This window comes from Lygodium microphyllum, chromosome 2 (genome assembly GCF_053477565.2).
Source record: "Lygodium microphyllum isolate KBCC chromosome 2, Lygodium_microphyllum_v1.1.10, whole genome shotgun sequence".
Lineage (NCBI taxonomy): Eukaryota > Viridiplantae > Streptophyta > Polypodiopsida > Schizaeales > Lygodiaceae > Lygodium > Lygodium microphyllum.
In genome coordinates, this window is record NC_141136.1 from 182,225,754 (window position 1) to 182,245,299 (window position 19,546).

The window sequence follows — 19,546 nt, forward strand, 5'->3', positions numbered from 1 at the left end:
AGTGGGATTGGTGTGCCTTCATCATCATGTGTTTTGATGCTTAAGATTACAAGTGGTATTGATCACACAATTCCCATGCTAGTGGATGGTTTATGTCTAGGGTTATCAACATACAAATGTGTTACTCCACACTCTGGACATTTCAAGTCATTCTTATCCCTATTTTCTTGCTCCTTTCTAGAAAAATGAGATGAAATGTGCTTGGGATGTCCAAAAGTCTAGCATGGTAGTGGTTCTTGGTTCGGGTCCCCCTCCCAGACGTCTATCTCTTCCTCTGCCTAAAGCTATAAACTAGCACTAGTAAAAAATCCATCAATATAGGATTACCATCCTTGTAATAGGAGGCATAAGGATTCACATATGTTTCATCCTCTAGTAGCTTGTCTATAAAGTGTATCATAGCATCACTTGATGGATGGGTCACTATGGGTACAAGTGGCCTTCTGATTCCCATGGGGTTGATGTCCATCCTAGGGGCATCTAGCTTTGAGCCATTAGGCATTAGTAGAGCTAATAGAGCTCCCCTCCCAAAGTTGAGATCTCTATTTCTTAGATAGTAGGGCTGATTATAGGGTTTTGGGGTATGGGAATCTTCTTGGAAACCACCAATAGTACAATGCAACATGTCCAAACCTAATGTACTTAGCACAAGCTTGTGATCTACGGTTAGAACATTCAGCTCTGGAAGATGATTCCCACCACAATGCACACACTACATGTGGGCTCGTGAGAGCCGGGTTTAAACACTGGAAAATGCTAGAGAAGTGTTGAATGATGAAAATTTAAGGTAGAATTCAAAGACCCACAGAAGTGGAAGATGTGGATCTGCCAATTTTAAGTGGCCCTAGAAGACAAGAATTCAAAATACTTCAAAATTTAAGTGGTCATGGAAGATGAGAATACAAATAGGGAAAGCAACGGGAGAGAGAGAAATATAGAGAGAGGAAGGGAATGAAAGAGAGTGGAGGGAAAGGGAGGAGAAGGGAAAAGAGAGAGAGAGAGAAAGAGACACACATAGAGAGAGAGAGAGATGAGATTAAAGTAGAGAAAGGAAGAGGGAGAGAGAAATAAAAAGATGAAGGGAGGAAGAGAGAAAGAAACGTGGAGAGAGAGCGAGAGACAGAGAGAGAGAGAGAGAGAGACAAATAAATAGAGGAAAAGAGAGGGAATGAGAGACAGCGAGAGAAACCAAGAGAAAGAGATGGGGTAGAGAGAGAGAGACAGACAGACATAGACAGAGAAATAGAAATATAGAGGGGAGAGAGAAAAAAGAAACAAAGGGAGGGAGGGAAAGAAACAAAAACAAAGAAATAAGTAGAGAGAAACAAAGAGTGAAAGAGGGGAAGAGAGAAATATAAAGAGAGGGAGGGAAAGAAAGAGAGAAGAGAGAGGGAGAATTAGAGGGATGGAGAGAAAGTGGAAGAGAAGCAAAGAGGGAAAGGGAGAGAAAAATACAAAGGGAGAGTGAGAGAGAGAGAGAGAGAGAGAGAGAGAGGGGAGAGAGAGAGAATGAGTAATCAAGTGTGGATGAAATGGAGTATTTTGGCAACCTGCAATGTGTTCTTTTAGTAGATTATTGTAGCTTCTCCATAATCATACTCGATGTACAATGGTTTAAAGCAGTATTGGAAGGAGTAGGGATAATCATTATGTAAGGACCCCTTTGGATTCTTGGAGGTAGAATCTGAGAAAGGATGGAATGATTTGCATGACACATTTGTCTTGCTGAATCAATATAAACAGGTGCATGACCTTTTTTGTTAGTTTATCCACAACGCAAAGTAGCCAGGAGTACTTTTTCAGTCTTTGCAACAAGCTTTCATGATATAATATTAAATAGATAATCTTCAACCCAAATCCACAACAACTTCATTGTGGTATGTTGTGTCATTGATGCCTTAGAATACTTGAGTGAATGATGAAAGTAATGTTTCTAATGTACATGAGAAGAGTTTGCAAATAGAGGAGTTGCCATTGCATGGGGTAGAGAATGAGGAGGGCTTGTAGCATGCAAATGATATAATGATGGAAAATCTAGGCAAAGAATCTAGAGTACAAGAATACTTCAAGAAAGAAGTAGACTTCTCTTTTTGTGTGCATAGATCTTCTAGTGTATCCCAAGCTATACCAAAAGCTTGTCATGGAGCTATAGGACTGGTCATATTTATATTCGCTTATCAATTTTTTTTACTATTGGCTTTTATCGATATTTTATCATATATTTTTTAACTAACATCCTTATTTACAAATATGCATTATCATATTTTACCTTCACCCTTATATTGATTATGATAACATCTTTAATTTGGTTATGCAAGTCACTATAGATAATCCAGAGAGCAAGATGAGCTGATGGAGGATAGATGAGGAATTACAGGACATCTTCATAAGAATGTCTCTAGATGAGATGGCACACTTTAGAGATATGGTTGACTAGGACTTGTCTCAATCGTCATCTGGGAATTCAATACATTCTATCTTGGCACACATTAACACGTTGATCTCAAGCAAGCATAGTTGATGCTCTAGGCTAGTTGCAAAGAGAGGCTTAGGGATACCTTGCTCAATCATTGTAGATAGTCGTTGTTGTGGGAGCCTCAAAGAGCTATAGAATTTCTCTCCTCCAAGTTCTAGGAATAATTCTAGGGACTACTCTAGAGATATAGATATTCAAACCTTGTGGTGGCTGGTTTCTACTTCTTGCTTCTGTATTGGTTGTAGAGAGGGTGACTCAAGTGAATCCTATGGAGACATTAATGCAGTATTCCCATCTCATCAACCAATTGGATGCTTATAACCTCCAGAACTTCATACATCTATAGGGATGTCTACTCCCCTGACTCCGAGTTCTGCTTAGTTATTTGTAGGGTGGTACCCTTATGGGTACTACTACGAGAAATACAATCCTTGTATACACAAAACGAATAGGAATCTCTTGGTAATTCCCAAGATTTTGGTCATAGATGGGAGAGAGCATATCTTAGATCCAATCCACGAATACATGGATACTTAGTAGATGAGAAAATCGGTGCCATGTTCATGAATATTGAGAGAAGGAGAGTGATGGCACATCTAGGGAGTTGAGCCAACATATACTAGGCCATAATTTTCTACATGATTGGAAAAGCATACCGAAGGGAGGCAAGGACTATGTGATTGCATCCATGCTACATGAGGAGTTCTCGCTACCTATAGCAACTAATCAATTGTCCACTAGAATGGATGATGGACTATATACATGCATATATATTGCATAGACAATCCACACAAGGTAGTGAACAATACCACTTCAAATCTTGATTATTGCAACATAGCAGATTGGCAAAGACTTAAGGAGGAGACTATAGACTCCCAAAGATGATGGCAATAGCAGCATGAGACCACAAGGGTACGACTTGAGATAGGGGCCATGCATCATCTTGGGAGTTGTAAACAAACAACTTATTTGGAGGATTTTGTGAGTAATTCTCTTTTGATAATACTCAATTTCTTATTTGGTGTAGTATATGTACTAATAATCTTATTTCTAAGAATGTTACTTTGTTTCCTTATAGCACTGTAGTCCCACATGTTTCAAGACCCAATATGTAGAGACGTATGGTCTCACTTCTCTTATCAATAGATTCTATGCATGTAGTGGTTCAATAAGTTATGCGTTTTTTATCTTTTGAATTTCTAGTTTTTTGTGATGCTTTATATTATATAGATTAATGTTTGGTTGTCTTATATTATAGAGTTTGTTTGACACTCCATTGCATTGGGATGAGCTCTGAGATGACGAGGAGCTTTGATTCATGGAGTATGCATCCCTTTCTTGTTTGGAACTATAGTCCATACAGGTTCTTTCTATGTGGGCTTCCTTCGATATATTTCTCATCTTCTGTATAGACTTGCATTTTGCGATTTTTTTGATACAGTTGTCTATTTTTGGATTCAACTTCCTATCAATCAATGTAGTTCTATCAGATGTCATTTATCCATGTTGTACTTATTTGAAAATTAAATGAATGAGTTATTTTCTCTTACCATATCACAATGCATGTATTTTGACAAAAGTTAGATACTCAACGTATAAATGATTTATGTAATATTTTTTAGTACATGTGGCCTAAAAGGGTGATAGGTCTTCATGCCCTACTACCCAATTTTTTTCTCCTCTATAGCTATTGCTATTAGTTAGTATTGCAAATAAACTTATATGTGTCACTATTTGCAACACAATCAATCTCGCTATTAGCAGCACATGTTGCAAGGATTTCATAGAGACATGTATGCTGACAGTTTTATTGAAGAAATGGATAATTTTTTGAATGAAAATTTGTCGCTTTAAACGTCTATGTATGGCTTGCATCTTGTAGTGAGTGAAGGCTAAGATGAAGGCAATGGAGTAGGAAAGCAAGCAAGCAAGTAATAGATAAGAAGCTCTTTTATCTTGCTTGCTTTGCCTTGGAATATATCTGCAAGAGGTTCTTGAGGCTAATAGAGTTGTAGTTTTTTATTGTAGTGAAACTTTTTGAGTAGGAAAAACTTAGCATCTAAGGTCATTTTAGCCACTCTTCTAGATGTGCAAATGGTCCGATAGCAGTGTTTGGGTATAGTGCAATTTCCATTGTGTCGACTGTTTATAGATGCATAGGTTATAGATTTTGAATTTGTAAGGCTTTAAGTACTTGCTAGGCTATAAACACAAAAAGCATCTGCATGCAAAGTGCAGATTTTGGTTATTGCTATATAGTCAATGGAAAATATTTTGTATTTGGTTATGGTACATTTAGTATTAGCTTGCTTGCAGATTCTAATTTTTTAATAAATTGTTTGTTTTGTTAAAATTTCTAACAACTTCAACTAGATTGTTAGCAAAAAGCTTCATAAGAACATTTATTATGCATGAAAATTCTAGATAATAAATTTCTTAAAGGACAAAGGTATTTGGAATTGCATTAAAGGAGATATGATGATAGCACCTCAAATTCCTACACAAAATATTATTGTAGAATAGGTAAAGGCTAAGAAAGACTAGGAGCTAACACAGAGTAAAGTCATGTATTGGCTATCTATCAGTATCAGACATAGAATGGGGGATATTTTTAGGAGTTTGAAATCCATGCTATTACAGAAAAGAATCTGGTAAGGTTGTTCAAAGTAAATACAAAGGCTAGAAAGTTATAGCTCATGTCGAAGCTAAATCAAGTGATAAGAGAGAACCTATCCCTCGATGTTAATGATTATTCCTTCTTGAAGATCAAGAGTATTGTGGAAGCTTTTGGATTTATCAATTTAGTAGTTGATGATTCACTACAAGATATAGGCCTTATACCGATATTAAAAGCGACAAAAATGTAAATAACAAAATTTTCCACCGTTGTCGCAAAAAGCGTCATTATTGGCGATGCCATAGAAGAGTCAGTATCAGCATCGGTATTAGTGTCACTATTTGCCTTGGTATCAGCATCGCATCAAAATGTAGGCCAAAACGATTTGGTTTCTTTACAAAAAAGATGGTGAGATATGCCATTTGGAGGTTGAAGAATGGGAGAGCACATGATCAAGATGTCCTTGTGGCAGAGCATTTTGCACATGCATGTTATGCCTTGGCCCTATCTTGGCGAATCTCTTTAATAGAGCCGTATGTGAGGGGTTTCTAGTAAGTTGGTGTGACTACACTATAGTTCCGATTTTTGAGAGTTGAGATCCATTTGTGTAACGTGTCCACCTGTTCCATTTCAAAACACATCTTAGCAATCCATCAGGAAGAGAGTCTAGAAGGCTCCGTCCAACACTCCCTTGGAATGTTAGAGGGTTTGCAATCTAGGACTTCCCGAGTCTGCCACATACCAGAAGTATTTCGGTCGTTCCCACTTAGGACCGACCTGAATCAGGGTTTCCCCTAATGGTCACTTTCTTAAAATGGCAGCTAACGTCGAACCCTAGGCAAACTACTTTAAGCAGAAACGTCAAGGTCGAAGCGGATTCATGCTGCACTTGGTTCAAGGAGAATGGGAAACGAGAGGGATGCAATGCTCAACCTCTCTGCCCATAAGGCATAGTCTCATTCTATTTTCCTAAAACAACATAAATCAGGATTCTAGTAACCTAAACCCTAGGTCAGTGCCCTTGTTGTTCATTTCCTTTGAGAAGAGCTCCTAGCTATCCATTTCGATTGAGAAAAGTTCATGGCCAACCGGAACTGCCCATCCATAGGACAGACCCATGGCCACATCCCCCGCACTTTCCTCAAGGTTGCTTTAGTTGTCTAATTACCTACCACATTAGTTGGACATGCATCAAGGAGCTTCCTTAATTAGCCAGTTAGGTACTGGTTCCTTTACGTAATATTAGCACTTGACATAGAAAAACAATCTCAAACAAGTTCCCTTTCAACAAGATATCTTATTTATCTTTGGAATACATCCATAAAGTCCATCCCGTAGGCTAATTCATAATCCGCCCAAAGGCTATCCATAATCCGCCCGAAGGCTATCCAGCAATCCACAGGGATTACTAATCCAAGATTTCGCCCATAGACTAGTATGCGGGCCTCGAGATCCAATCCCGAGTCACATTGGCCTCTTGTGCAGGGCCCGGAAGGCGAGGGATTTACGGCCAGAGCCTCCCTGGCACCCAAGCGTCCTCTTGCTCCAAGTAGTGCTCAATGGAGAGGCCTCACATGGCGGGTTCGGTCCACATTCCCGGTACAGCTAACAACCCCCTTGGTTAGGGTCATGCAGGCAGTCGGGAGTAACTGAAGCTGCCTTTCCCTTCAGGTCTTCAACCTGAAACATTAAATATCTTTCCATCCTTTAGTTTCTCGAGCAAACAATGCAAATAGTGCTCCTAACTATTACAAGCATAATCAAACTAGTGGTCGTTTATTTTTTGCCAACTGCTAAGGAGTGAATCCTTCTCTCCGAATGCATCCAACATTCTATCCGGGATTGATTGCGACTTGGCAAGATTCCCCCCAAGGGTTTGTTTGTTCACCCTTTTGTCCTTGGGTTAGGGCCATGCCTTGTTAACCCAACTTAACCAATACCTTAGGTTTTATAAATTAATAGTAAATCCTGGCGACTATGTCACTCCCAAATTGTTGATTGATCCTTTGCTTCCAACCAAATACCCAACTTCCCTTAACTTGGCAATTTTTCCCAAGAAATGTGATGTAACAGGTGTCAGGATTGTGGGAGTCTAACGTGTCCGCTAGTATCATCCAGGGCACATCTTAGTAGTCCATCGGAAAGGATGTCTAGAAAGCTCAGCCCAGCACTCCCATGGAATGATACGGGACTTGCGATCTAGGTCTTCCCGTGTCTGCCATGTAGTGGAAGTATCCTGGCCGTTCCCACTTAGGATGGACCGGAATTAGGGTTTTCTTGATTGGTCATTACCTAACAGCAATTAGCTTTAGTCCCAAGCGAACTACTTTACGCAGAAAGGCCAGGTCTGAAGTGGATTCATACTTCACTTGGTTCAAGGAGAATGGGAAACGCGAGGGATGCAAAGCTCAACCTCTCTGCCATTAGGCATAGTCCCATTCCGTTCCCCTAAAACAGTGTAGATCGGGTAAGACACAACTCTAGGTCATCACTTTCGTTATTCGTTTTAATGATCATTCCGCTGTTCTTCGAGATTTTTGAGAAAAGCTCCCGGCCAACCGAGACCACCCAACCGTAGGACGGACCCATGGCCCGTCCTCCGCACTTTACTCGGTTTGTTTTTAGTAATGTAATTATCTAACACATTAATTTGGACATGTAACAACCAGCTTCTTTAATTAAACCGTTAAGCACTGGTTCCTTCACGTAATCTTATCACGTGACACAGAAAAACAATATCAAACAAGTTCTTTATTAACATTTCATCATTTTATCTTTGAAATACAAGGAGTTTCGCCCGTAGGCTTGTCCATAATCCGCCCGAAGGCTATCTAGTAATCCGCAGGGATCACTATTCTAAGCTTCCACCCATAAACTAGTATGCGGGCCTCGAGATCCAATCCCAAGTCACATTAGCCTCTTGTGCAGGACCCGGAAGGTGAGGGATTTATGGCCAGAGCCCCCTGGCACCCAAGCGTCCTCCTGCTCCAAGTAGAGCTCAATGGAGAGACCTCTCGTGGCGGGTTTGGTCCACGTTCCCGGCGCGGTCAACAACCCCCTTGGTTAGGGTCAGGCAGGCAGTCGGGGGTAACTAAAACTGCCTCTTCCTTCAGGCCTTCAACCTGAAGTATAGATATTCATTTAATTTGTAATTCATAGATCAAATAGTGCTCTAAAATCTCCAGCAATCACAAACATTTCCATTAATCGACCTTGTTGTTTGGTAAACTGCTAAGGAATGACTCTTTCCTTTCGAATGCATCAGCACTCGTTCCAAGGTGTCTTGCAACTTGGCAAGATCCCTTATATTCGGGGTTAGGGCGTACCTTTTTAACCCAACTTGGTCAACCCTAAAGTTCATTGGATACTTTAGTTTTCGGTTTTTTTTAACTTTCCTTATTTAGAAGGATATCAAAGAATACATCCTTTTGCAAGATAACTTGCATAAGGATCTGCCATCCTTGTTGAGGTTGTTTACCCTTTCTTCTTGTGAATCAATCACAAGACTATATGACTTCGTACTTGCTGCGCAAGTCCTGCGATGAAATAATTTGTTTTAGATTCTTTAAGCTGACGTATGTCAGACCTAGGGTCTCTTTTTTCAGAACCTCAAGGACAAACCCTAGTTCTTTATCTTTACAAATTTATTGACCCTACAATAAGGAAAGTGGTCAATTGCTTAAGGTATAAACGTTTTTTTGGTCTTTAAATAATTTCCAAGGCATATTTTTGCAGCACAGTATTTCTAAGTTTAGATTGGTTTGGTTATCTTTTGGAAGGTAATATTGATCATCTCGTCACGATTTGTTATCCCTTGTAACAATTCACTTTTCCGTCGGTAAGTTCAATTTAATCTTCCTTTTTCCTTGCAAACGAAACTCATGCCAGTTAACAATCTTTTCCTTGCTAGGATATGCAATTAGCAATGATAACTTCCTAGTAATTTGAGCAACGTAAAAAAAAAACCTTTCATAAGTTTCATGATGATTTGTTGCAAAAAGATTAAGGTTAATGGTGCAAGATGCAATTTTTATACCTTCAAGATTTATCTGAAATATACTACTATAGTAAGTAGATAATCTTGTTCGTAATTTGTTATAACGCATGATACTATTCGAAGGAAACTATGTTCTATACATTATCATTTGTTCAATTAAACTAAAATCCTTCATCGTAAATAAACTCGAAAAAATATATCATATCCCTAACAATTCATCTTTGCATGATTGACTTAAAACCGATATAAAACCAAGAAGGAGAAACCTGGTTTTGGGGTGAGATATCCACATGGATACCGGGAGATGACCCTCCCGTAGCTACTCCTTGGACTTTCTTAGGCGGCATCGCAGTTCGAACGTGAAGGCAGCTTTTACTCCTTTCGAATTTCCACTATCTCTCTTTCGAGGCAAGGAGCCGTTTAAATGGTTGATCACGAGAAGGAATAATAAGACCTTTAGGTTCCTAGCTTCTTCGGAGAGAGGAAAGATTTATAAAACCTAAGAAGGACCTATAGGGTATATATACTTGGCAAAAAGGTTATGGGTGAGTGTGGCTTTGCAACCACATGAACCTTTGGAGAACTTTGGGCTTGGGCAAAGGGAATTATTCTCTTTTCTTGCACTTCCTCTACCTTTTTCCTTCTTCTTCCCTACTCTTCCTCCTTCACCCCTCTTCTTTTATTCTCTTTAATCTTCTACCTCCTTCTATTCCTTCTCTCTTACCTCCTTTATCTTCTCCCACCCTATTCCTTCTTTCACTCTACTCTTCCTCCTTCACTCCTCTCTTTCTCTTCTTTATCTTCTCCCACCCTATTTATAATTCTTTTACACTACTCTTCCTCCTTCACTCCTCTCTTTTTACCCAAGGTAAAAATAATCAAAAAATAAAATGGATATCAGGGCCCAGAGAAGGCCATTTAAATGGAGGCCCGGGGCAGGGGGTGTTCTAAGGTTGGAGCGCCCAAGGAGGGCTTCGGAATGAACGGGGGTTTACGACGTCCGTAGTAGGTGGTGGCCTGGTGAGTCCGCCCACAGCTGCCATGCAGCGAAACGTGGAGGCAGCGACAGAGGACCAAGGCCAGAGGCCCTATGTGGCCTACGTCGAGATGATGGGGGAAAGAAAATGTCACGGAGCTGGGTGGTGGAGCGTCCGGCAGGCTATCGCTACTGCAGTATGACTGAGGGGGAAACACGTGGACTAGGTGGCGGATTCGGCGGCACTGGTGTTGTCGTGTGGCAGCGTACACAGCCCGACAGTGCTCCACAACGGCCCTTTCTTCCTCAACAGCTTGGCATGATCCTCCAGCAACACAACGATGTCTCCTCTCCCTTCCCTCCACGGCACAGCAATTCGTCCTCCACACGGCGGCAGTTGTCGCAGTCATCTCCCTCACAAACTATGAGTATCACCCTCTTTCTTTTTCTCCCGTCATCATTAGAAGAGGAGTATTTATGGGAAGAGTGGGGGTAGGGCCTTCCTCTCCCACGTGGATCCTGCATGTGATCCCTCCCCTCCACCTCTACACTCTCCCATTTTAGCACCATCCCCTTCCCTTAGCCACACTTCGGCTGGGGGGAAGGTAATAAAAATTTTTTGCATTAAATCCCATATTTATCCCTTATCCTCCTCCCAAGAGGAGGTTCTTATGAGAAATACATGGTTTCGTAAAGCTGTGTCTCGTTTGGGCTCAATGGAGAGTGTATTAGTTTAGACTATCCCGTCCCAAACCTCAATGCAACCTTGTTATTTTCCCGAGACTTCACATGGCCAGAAATATTACATTCTCTCCCCCTTAGAGGAATCGAGATGTCCTCATCTCGAGATAAACTGGGGATATTGATGGTTGAGAGTGCCTTCATCTACCCAAGTGGCATCCTCCTCGGGATAATCTTTCTACTGAACGAGATATTCTCTCAAGGTTCTGGATCATAACTGTCTCTCCCTAACATCTAAGATCCTATCCGGCCTTAGCCCAAGGACTCCTTGACTAGGCATTACAATTTGTTTGTCATCAAGTACATGGTTAGGGTTGGGTACATATTTTTTCAATAGGCTGATATGGAATACATTGTGAACTTTTAGGTTCTCAGGGAGTTGCAATCTATAAGCATTGGGTCATAGACATTTGAGGACTTTGTACGGCCCACAATACCTTGGACTTAGCTTCTTGCAATCTCCTAGCGATAGAGAACTCTTTTTAGGGCGTACGCGAATGAAGACCATGTCTCCTTCTTCCAAGACTCTTTCTTGACGTTTCAGATCTGCGTATGCCTTCTGTCTATCCTTGGCCGCCTGTATGTCTTGTCTTATTAGCTTTATTTGATCATCCATGTCTTCCAACATCTCTCTTGACGATTCAACCCTTAGGGTTGGATCAGAAAAGTTTAGGGGACTTCGACAATCATGACCATACAACGCTTGGAAAGGGGTCATTTGAATGCTTTGTTGGTAAGAAGCATTGTAGGCAAACTCTACCAAAGGCAAGTATTTAATGCACTTCTTGGGTTCTCAAGAGCAGTATGCCCTAAGCATATCCTCGATGAATTGGTTTACTCACTCTGTTTGGCCATCCGTTTGGGGATGGTAGGCGGTGCTAAAACAAAGTTGAGTCCCAATAGCTTCAAAGATAGCTCTCCAGAAGTGTGATGTGAAGAGAGAATCTCGATCGCTAATGATTCTTCTGAGTAAACCATGTAGCTTGAATATCTCCTTGATTAACAATCTTGCAGTGTTGGAGGCTTTATAGTTTGTCTTTACTGGGATAAGGTGTGCAACCTTAGTAAGCATGTCAACCACAACCATGATGGAGTTGTATCCTCCCTGTACTTGGGGTAAGCCTATAACAAAATCCATACTGATGAATTCCCATTTCATTTGAGGGATGTCAAGGGGTTGCACTTTCCCTGGCATTAATACATGTTCGGCTTTGATACGTTGGCAAGACAAACACTTAGTGATATATTTGAGAACGTCACCTTTAAGCCTCTCTCAATGGTAGCTCTTCCTAACTGCATTAAGAGTCTTAGCATAGCCAGGATGTCCTGCAAAAGGGGAATCATGAGCTTCCCACATTATCTTCTGCTTAAGTGACTGGCTTGGATTGTTTGGCATAGATACTTTTGTAGCTAGAGATTTGGCCATTGATGGATTTTGCAAGATTAGGGAATTTAGAAATGCCTTGCAACTAAGTGCATCGGCAACTACATTCTCTTTCCCTTGTCGGTACTTGATTTCAAAGTCATATTCCTCCGATACTTCAATCCACCGACGTTGCCTCATCTTGAGCTCGTTTTGGGTAAAGATCCATTTGAGGCTCTTATGGTCGGTTATTAGAGTAAACTTGTTACCCAACAGGTAGTGTCTCCAAAGTTTTAGAGCATGGATGATAGCTAGTAATTCCAGATCATGCGTAGCATAATTCTTTTCATGATTCTTCAATTTCCTTGAAGAGTATGCTACTGGATGACCTTCCTGCATAAGTACACACCCCAAGGCAAGAATGCTAGCATCAGTTACTACCTCGAACTCCTTATTGAGGTCAGGAAGTTTTAGAATAGGTGCTGATACCAAACTTTGCTTTAATCTGTCGAAGATATTTTGTTCGGAAGTTGACCATGTAATGGAAGTTTGCTTCTTTAGTAAGTCCGTAAGAGGTGTTGCAATCAAAGCATAGTTTCTGATGAAGACCCTATACCATCCTGTCAATCCAAGAAAGTTACGTATCTCTTTGACGGATACTGGTATCGGCCATTCAAGTACATCTCTGGCTGGGTCTACTGATATTCCTTTTGATGATACTATGAATCCCAGATATTCAATCTGATGCTTGAAGAATGCACACTTCTTCATTTTTGCATACAGCTTATGTGACCTCATTGTCTCAAGGACAGTCCGCAGTTGAGGTTCATGATCTTCTTCCTGTTTAGAATAGACTAAAGTGTCATCGAAGAAGAAAAGCATGAAATTATCAAGATATGGTCTAAAGATATCCTGCATTAATCTATTGAAGGTGGCAGGTGCATTCGTAAGCCCCAATGACATAACTAGGAACTCAAAGTGCCCATATCTTGTATTGAAGGCCGTCTTTGGGATATCTTCTTCCTTGATCCTTATCTGATAGTAACCTGACTTGAGATCAATCTTGGAGAATATCTTTGCACCCTGGAGACGATCAAGAAGCTCATCTATTCTAGGAATGGGATACTTGTTCTTGACTGTTGATTGGTTCAACCCTCGGTAATCAATACATAGTCGAAGTGTCCCATCTTTCTTTTTCTGGAATAGTACTAGAGCTCCCCATGGTGAATTGCTAGGCCGGATGTAGCCCTGATCTAACAGTTGTTTGAGTTGTTCCTTCAGCTCAATTTCTTCTAGTATGGACATTCTATAAGGTTTCTTTGCAATTGGCGCAGCTCTAGGTACTAAGCTAATCTCATGATCTACTTCTTTTTGAGGCGGAAGTTCAGTCAATTCTTCAGGGAATACGTCAGCGTATTCCTTTAGCCAAGAAGGTCCTTCATGATACTCTTGCTTTTGATCTAACTTGTTGAGTTTGATCAGGTAAACAGGTAATCCTTTTCTGACTCCTTTTATGATCCGAGATACTTTGGCCAATTGGATTCTTAGCACTCCTGCCTCACCTTGAGTTGTGACAAATTCCCTTTTAGAGTTTCGAAAAGAAACTTGACCCTTTCCACAGTGAATGTGGGCGTCGTTGGGCTTAAGCCAATCCATTCCGAGTAGACACTCATGGATACCTAAATTCATGACCCTGAATTTGAGTGAAGTCTTCTTTCCTCCCAGAAAGAATTCTACCTTAGCAGTTTGCCTGGTACAAGTTACCTCATGACCATTTGCCAACTCCACAAGCAGGGTAGGTGCTTCTACTGTGGCTATTCCTAATCTTTTTGCACATGTTGGTGAGATAAAGGAATGTGTACTGCCACAATCAATCAAGGTTTTGAAACCTTTACCTTGATAGTCCGATGGTGTTTGAATCACCGAGAACTAGTGATTCGGCCCTTTCTTGTGTAAAGCGGCATGGACTGTCGCTCTTTCAAATTCTACTTCCATGGTCGGATCTTACTCTTCCCCTTCTTCGCACAATTGCCTATTGGCAATGCAAGAGGTTCTTCCTCTTCCATGGGTAGCGGCTCCTTGACCACGGCCTGCTCCTTGAAAAGGCACTTAGCGATGTCCTCCGCTGAGCTTGGGACATTGCCTCTTGAAGTGACCGGGTTCGTTGTAGTGGAAACAATAGAGGTCTCGACCATTCCTTTGAGTAGGAACAAAGTTTGTTGATGTTATTTGTTCTTGCTTTCTTTCTTTGTCCCTGATTATGACCTTGAACTCTCTTCATTTGAGGTCTGAATGCTCCTCTGTTCGGGTCACTATAAGACCAAGTTTTATTACTCCTTGGTCTAGCTTGCATCTCCTGAATTATAGGCGCTGCTCGAATGAGTGCATCCTGAAGATCTGATGGACACATAGATTCGAGACGGGTATTTACTGGTGGATTTAGGCCTGCACAAAATTTGGACACCTGCTGCGTCATGTCCATCTGTGGCGCATACTTTAAAAGTGAAACGAATTTAGAGTAGTATGCGTCAAGAGTGAGTTCTAGCTGTTTTAGTTCGTAGAACTCGTTCATTTTCTGCGTGTGATATGCAGGTGGTAATTATCTTCCCTGCACGGCTTTCTTCAGCATCTCCCAGGTAACGGATCCCTCTACAATCCCTTGATCCCTGCACCATTGCTTCCACCAAAGTCTGGCTTCGTCGGGGTGAGTTTTAACTTCGGAGCATAGCCTGATTGGTGGGTGCAGTACCGGCTGCTTCGAAGTAATCCACCATGGATTCAATTCAAATTTCAGCATCATCCTTGACGAATCTGCCTCTCTTGTCAAACTCGGGTGGCTTAATCTGTTTGAGAAGGAACTTCTTCTCCTGGATCACAGCAGTACTTGATGTAGGAGGCAAGTTTGGAACCTGTACCTCGGGTTGTGCCTGAATAAAGGTTTTCTTAACGTTATTATATGATAATCGACGTTAGCTTATATGACATCTTTAATTCGTCTATCTTGTAAACAATGTAGCTACTTTACTTTTTATCAACTCTTATACAGAGCTAGATATTGATAAAAAGAAGTCTTTATTTGTATTTACATGGGCATAGCCCTTTCGAATACAATGTTTCATGTGATGATAAGCCAATCGTTACATTCAGTTTGGGGAGAACAACGTTGCATTGCATTTATCTACAGGAACTGTGTAATAGTAAGATTTTGGGTCATGGATCTTCAGGAATCGATAAGTCATTGGAAGTTTAGGATATCCTTTCCATTGGAATCCATACTTCTCATGGTGGTCCAACACTTTAATCCTATTGGCGGGGATTACAAAGGTTACTTCCTCATATACATATGAGTTCATCTCAACCCTCCGACCTTGGATATGTAAAGTCAAATTTACGTGAGCTTCCACAAATATGAACAGCTTCACGACTTTCAAGTCTTCCAACCACTTGATCCTTTTTAGGTTGGTCTGTAGATAAGAAAATCGGTGGGTGGCTATATAGCAGATTTGTGAAGACCCTGTCCATCTTCATTCTATGTATAAAGGCGATGGATTATAAATCTGCTCCAGGATGTTCATCATCCCAATTCTTTGTCTATAAAGTGGAGAATGCATTGCAGTCATAAACATGACCGGAAATACCAAAAACTTGTTCCACACTTCGTAACTCTGCAAGACAGTATTGAAGGTAAGAAAATGTTTGGACAATAACAATTTCTTTACTTCATTTAATTGAGATTTTATAAAAGCAATTCCGTTATTGTTCGGCTCTGATACCAACTGTAACGTGTCCACTAGTATCATCCAGGACACATCTTAGCAGTCCATCGGAAAGGATGTCTAGAAAGCTCAGCCCGGCACTCCCATGGAATGATACAGGACTTGCGATCTAGGTCTTCCCACTTTTTCCACGTAGCAGAAGTATCCTGGCCGTTCCCACTTAGGATCGACCGGAATTAGGGTCTTCTTGATTGGTCATTACCTAACAGCAACAACTAGCGTCGGACCCAAGCGAACTACTTTACTCAGAAATGCCACGTCCAAAGCAGATTCACGCTTCACTTGGTTCAAGGAGAATGGGAAACGAGAGGGATGCAAAGCTCAACCTCTCTGCCATTAGGCATAGTCCCATTCCGTTCCTCTAAAACAGTGTAGATCGGGTAAGACATAACTCTAGGTCATTGCTTTCGTTATTCATTTTGACGATCATTCCCCTGTTCTTCGAGATTTTTGAGAAAAGTTCCCAGCTAACTAGGACCACCCAACCGTAGGATAGACCCATGGCCCATCCTCCACACTTTCCTCGGTTTGTTTTTAGTTATGTAATTATCTAACACATTAATTTGGACATGTAACAACCAGCTTCTTTAATTAAACCATTAAGCATTGGTTCCTTCATGTAATCTTATCACGTGACATAGAAAAACAATATCAAGAAAGTTCTTTATTAACATTTCATCATTTTATCTTTGAAATACCAGGAGATCCGCCCGTAGGCTTGTCCATAATCCGCTTGATGCTATCCAGTAATCTGCAGGGATCACTATTCCAAGCTTCCGCCCGTAAACTAGTATGCGGGCCTCAACATCCAATCCCAAGTCACGTTAGTCTCTTGTGCAGGACCCCGAAGGAGAGGGATATAAGGCCAAAGCCCCCCTAGCACCTAAGTGTCCTCTTGCTCCAAGTAGAGCTCAACGGAGAGACCTCTCCCGGAGGGTTCGGTCAACATTCCCGGCGCGGTCAACAACCCCCTTGGTTAGGGTCAGGCAGGCAGTCGGGGGTAACTGAAATTGCCTCTTCCTTCAGGCCTTCAACCTGAAGTATAGATATTCATTTAATTTGTAATTCATAGATCAAACAGTGCTCTAAAGTCTCTAGCAATCACAAACATTTCCATTAATCGACCTTGTTGTTTAGCAAACTGCTAAGGAATGACTCTTTCCTTTCGAATGCATCAGCACTCGTTCCAAGGTGTCTTGCAACTTGGCAAGATCCCTTATATTTTGGGTTAGGGCATACCTTTTTAACCCAACTTGGTCAACCCTAAAGTTCATTGGATACTTTAGTTTCCGGTTTTTTTTTAAACTTTCCTTATTTAGAAGGATATCAAAGAATACATCCTTTTGAAAGATAACTTGCATAAGGATATGCCATCCTTGTTGAGGTTATTTACCCTTTCTTCTTGTGAATCAATCACAAGACTATATGACTTCATACTTACTATGCAAGTCCTGCGATGAAATAATCTGTTTTAGATTCTTTAAGCTGACGTATGTCGGTGGACCTAGGGTCTCTTTTTTCAGAACCTCAGGGACAAACCCTAGTTCTTTATCTTTACGAATTTATTGACCCTACAATAAGGAAAGTGGTCAAGTGCTTAAGGTATAAACGTTTCTTTGGTCTTTAAATCATTTCCAAGGCATATTTTTGCAGCACGATATTTCTAAGTTTAGATTGGTTTGGTTATCTTTTGGAAGGTAATATTGATCATCTCATCACGATTTGTTATCCCTTGTGACAATTGACTTTTCCATCAGTAAGTTCAATTTAATCTTCCTTTTTCCTTGCAAACGAAACTCATGCCAGTTAACAATCTTTTCCTTGCTAGGATATGCAATTAGCAATGATAACTTCCTAGTAATTTGAGCAACGTAAAAAAAAAACCTTTCATGAGTTTCATGATGATTTGTTGCAAAAAGAATAAGGTTAATGGTGCAAGATGCAATTTTTATACCTTCAAGATTTATCTGAAATATACTACTATAGTAAGTAGATAATCTTTTTCGTAATTTGTTATAACGCATGATACTATTCAAAGGAAACTATGTTCTATACATTGTCATTTGTTCAATTAAACTAAACTCCTTCATTGTCAATAAACTCGGAAAAGTATATCTTATCCCTAACAATTCATCTTTGCATGATTGACTTAAAACCGATATAAAACCAAGAAGGAGAAACCTGGTTTTGGGGTGAGATATCCACATGGATACCAGGAGATGACCCTCCCGCAGCTACTCCTTGGACTTTCTTAGGCGGCATCACAGTTCGAACGTGACGGCAGCTTTTACTCCTTCTTCCGAATTTCCACCGTCTCTCTTTCGAGGCAAGGAGCCATTTAAATGGTTGATCACGAGAAGGAATAATAAGACCTTTAGGTTCCTAGCTTCTTCGGAGAGAGGAAAGATTTATAAAACCTGAGAAGGACCTATAGGGTATATATACTTGGCAAAAAGGTTATGGGTGAGTGTGGCTTTGCAACCACATGAACCTTTGGAGAACTTTGGGCTTGGGCAAAGGGAATTATTCTCTTTTCTTGCACTTCCTCTACCTTTTTCCTTCTTCTTCCCTACTCTTCCTCCTTCACCCCTCTTCTTTTATTCTCTTTACTCTTCTACCTCCTTCTATTCCTTCTCTCTTACCTCCTTTATCTTCTCCCACCCTATTCCTTCTTTCACTCTACTCTTCCTCCTTCACTCCTCTCTTTCTCTTCTTTATCTTCTCCCACCCTATTTCACTCTACTCTTCCTCCTTCACTCCTCTCTTTCTCTTCTTTATCTTCTTCCACCCTATTCCTAATTCTTTTACAGAACTCTTCCTCCTTCACTCCTCTCTTTTTACCCAATGTAAAAACAATCCAAAAATAAAACGGATATGTGGGCCTAGCAACGGAAGGCCGTTTAAATGGAGGCCGAAGGCAGGGGGGGTGTTCTAAGGTTGAAGGGCCCAAGGAGGGCTTTGGAATGAAGGGGGGTTTACGACGTCCGTAGGTGGTGGCCCGGTGAGTTCGCCAACAGCTGCGTGCAACGGAACGTGGAGGCAGCGACAGAGGACCAAGGCCAGAGGCCCTATGTGGCCTACGTCGAGATGATGGGGGAAAGAAAATGTCACGGAGCTGGGTAGCGGAGCGTCCGACAAGTTGCCGTTGCAGTATGACCCAGGGGGAAACATGTGGACTACGTGGCGGATTCAGCGGCAGTGGTGTTGCCATGTGGCAGTGTACACAAGACCACAATGCTCGACGACGGCCTTTTCTTCCTCAACAGCTTGGCATGATCCTCCAACAACACAGCGACGTCTCCTCTCCCTTCCCTCCATGGCACAACAATTCGTCCTCCACACGGCCGCAGTTGTCGCAGTCATCTCCCTCACGGACTATGAGTATCACCCTCTTCCTTTTTCTCCCGTCGTCATCAGAAGAGGAGTATTTATGGGAAGAGGGGGGGTAGGGCCTCCCTCTCCCACGTGGATCCTGCATGTGATCCCTCCCCTCCACCTCTACACTCTCCCGTTTTAGCACCATCCCCTTCCCTCAGCCACGCTTCAGCTAGGGGGAAGGTAATAAAGGTTCTTATGAGAAATACGTGGTTTCGTAAAGCT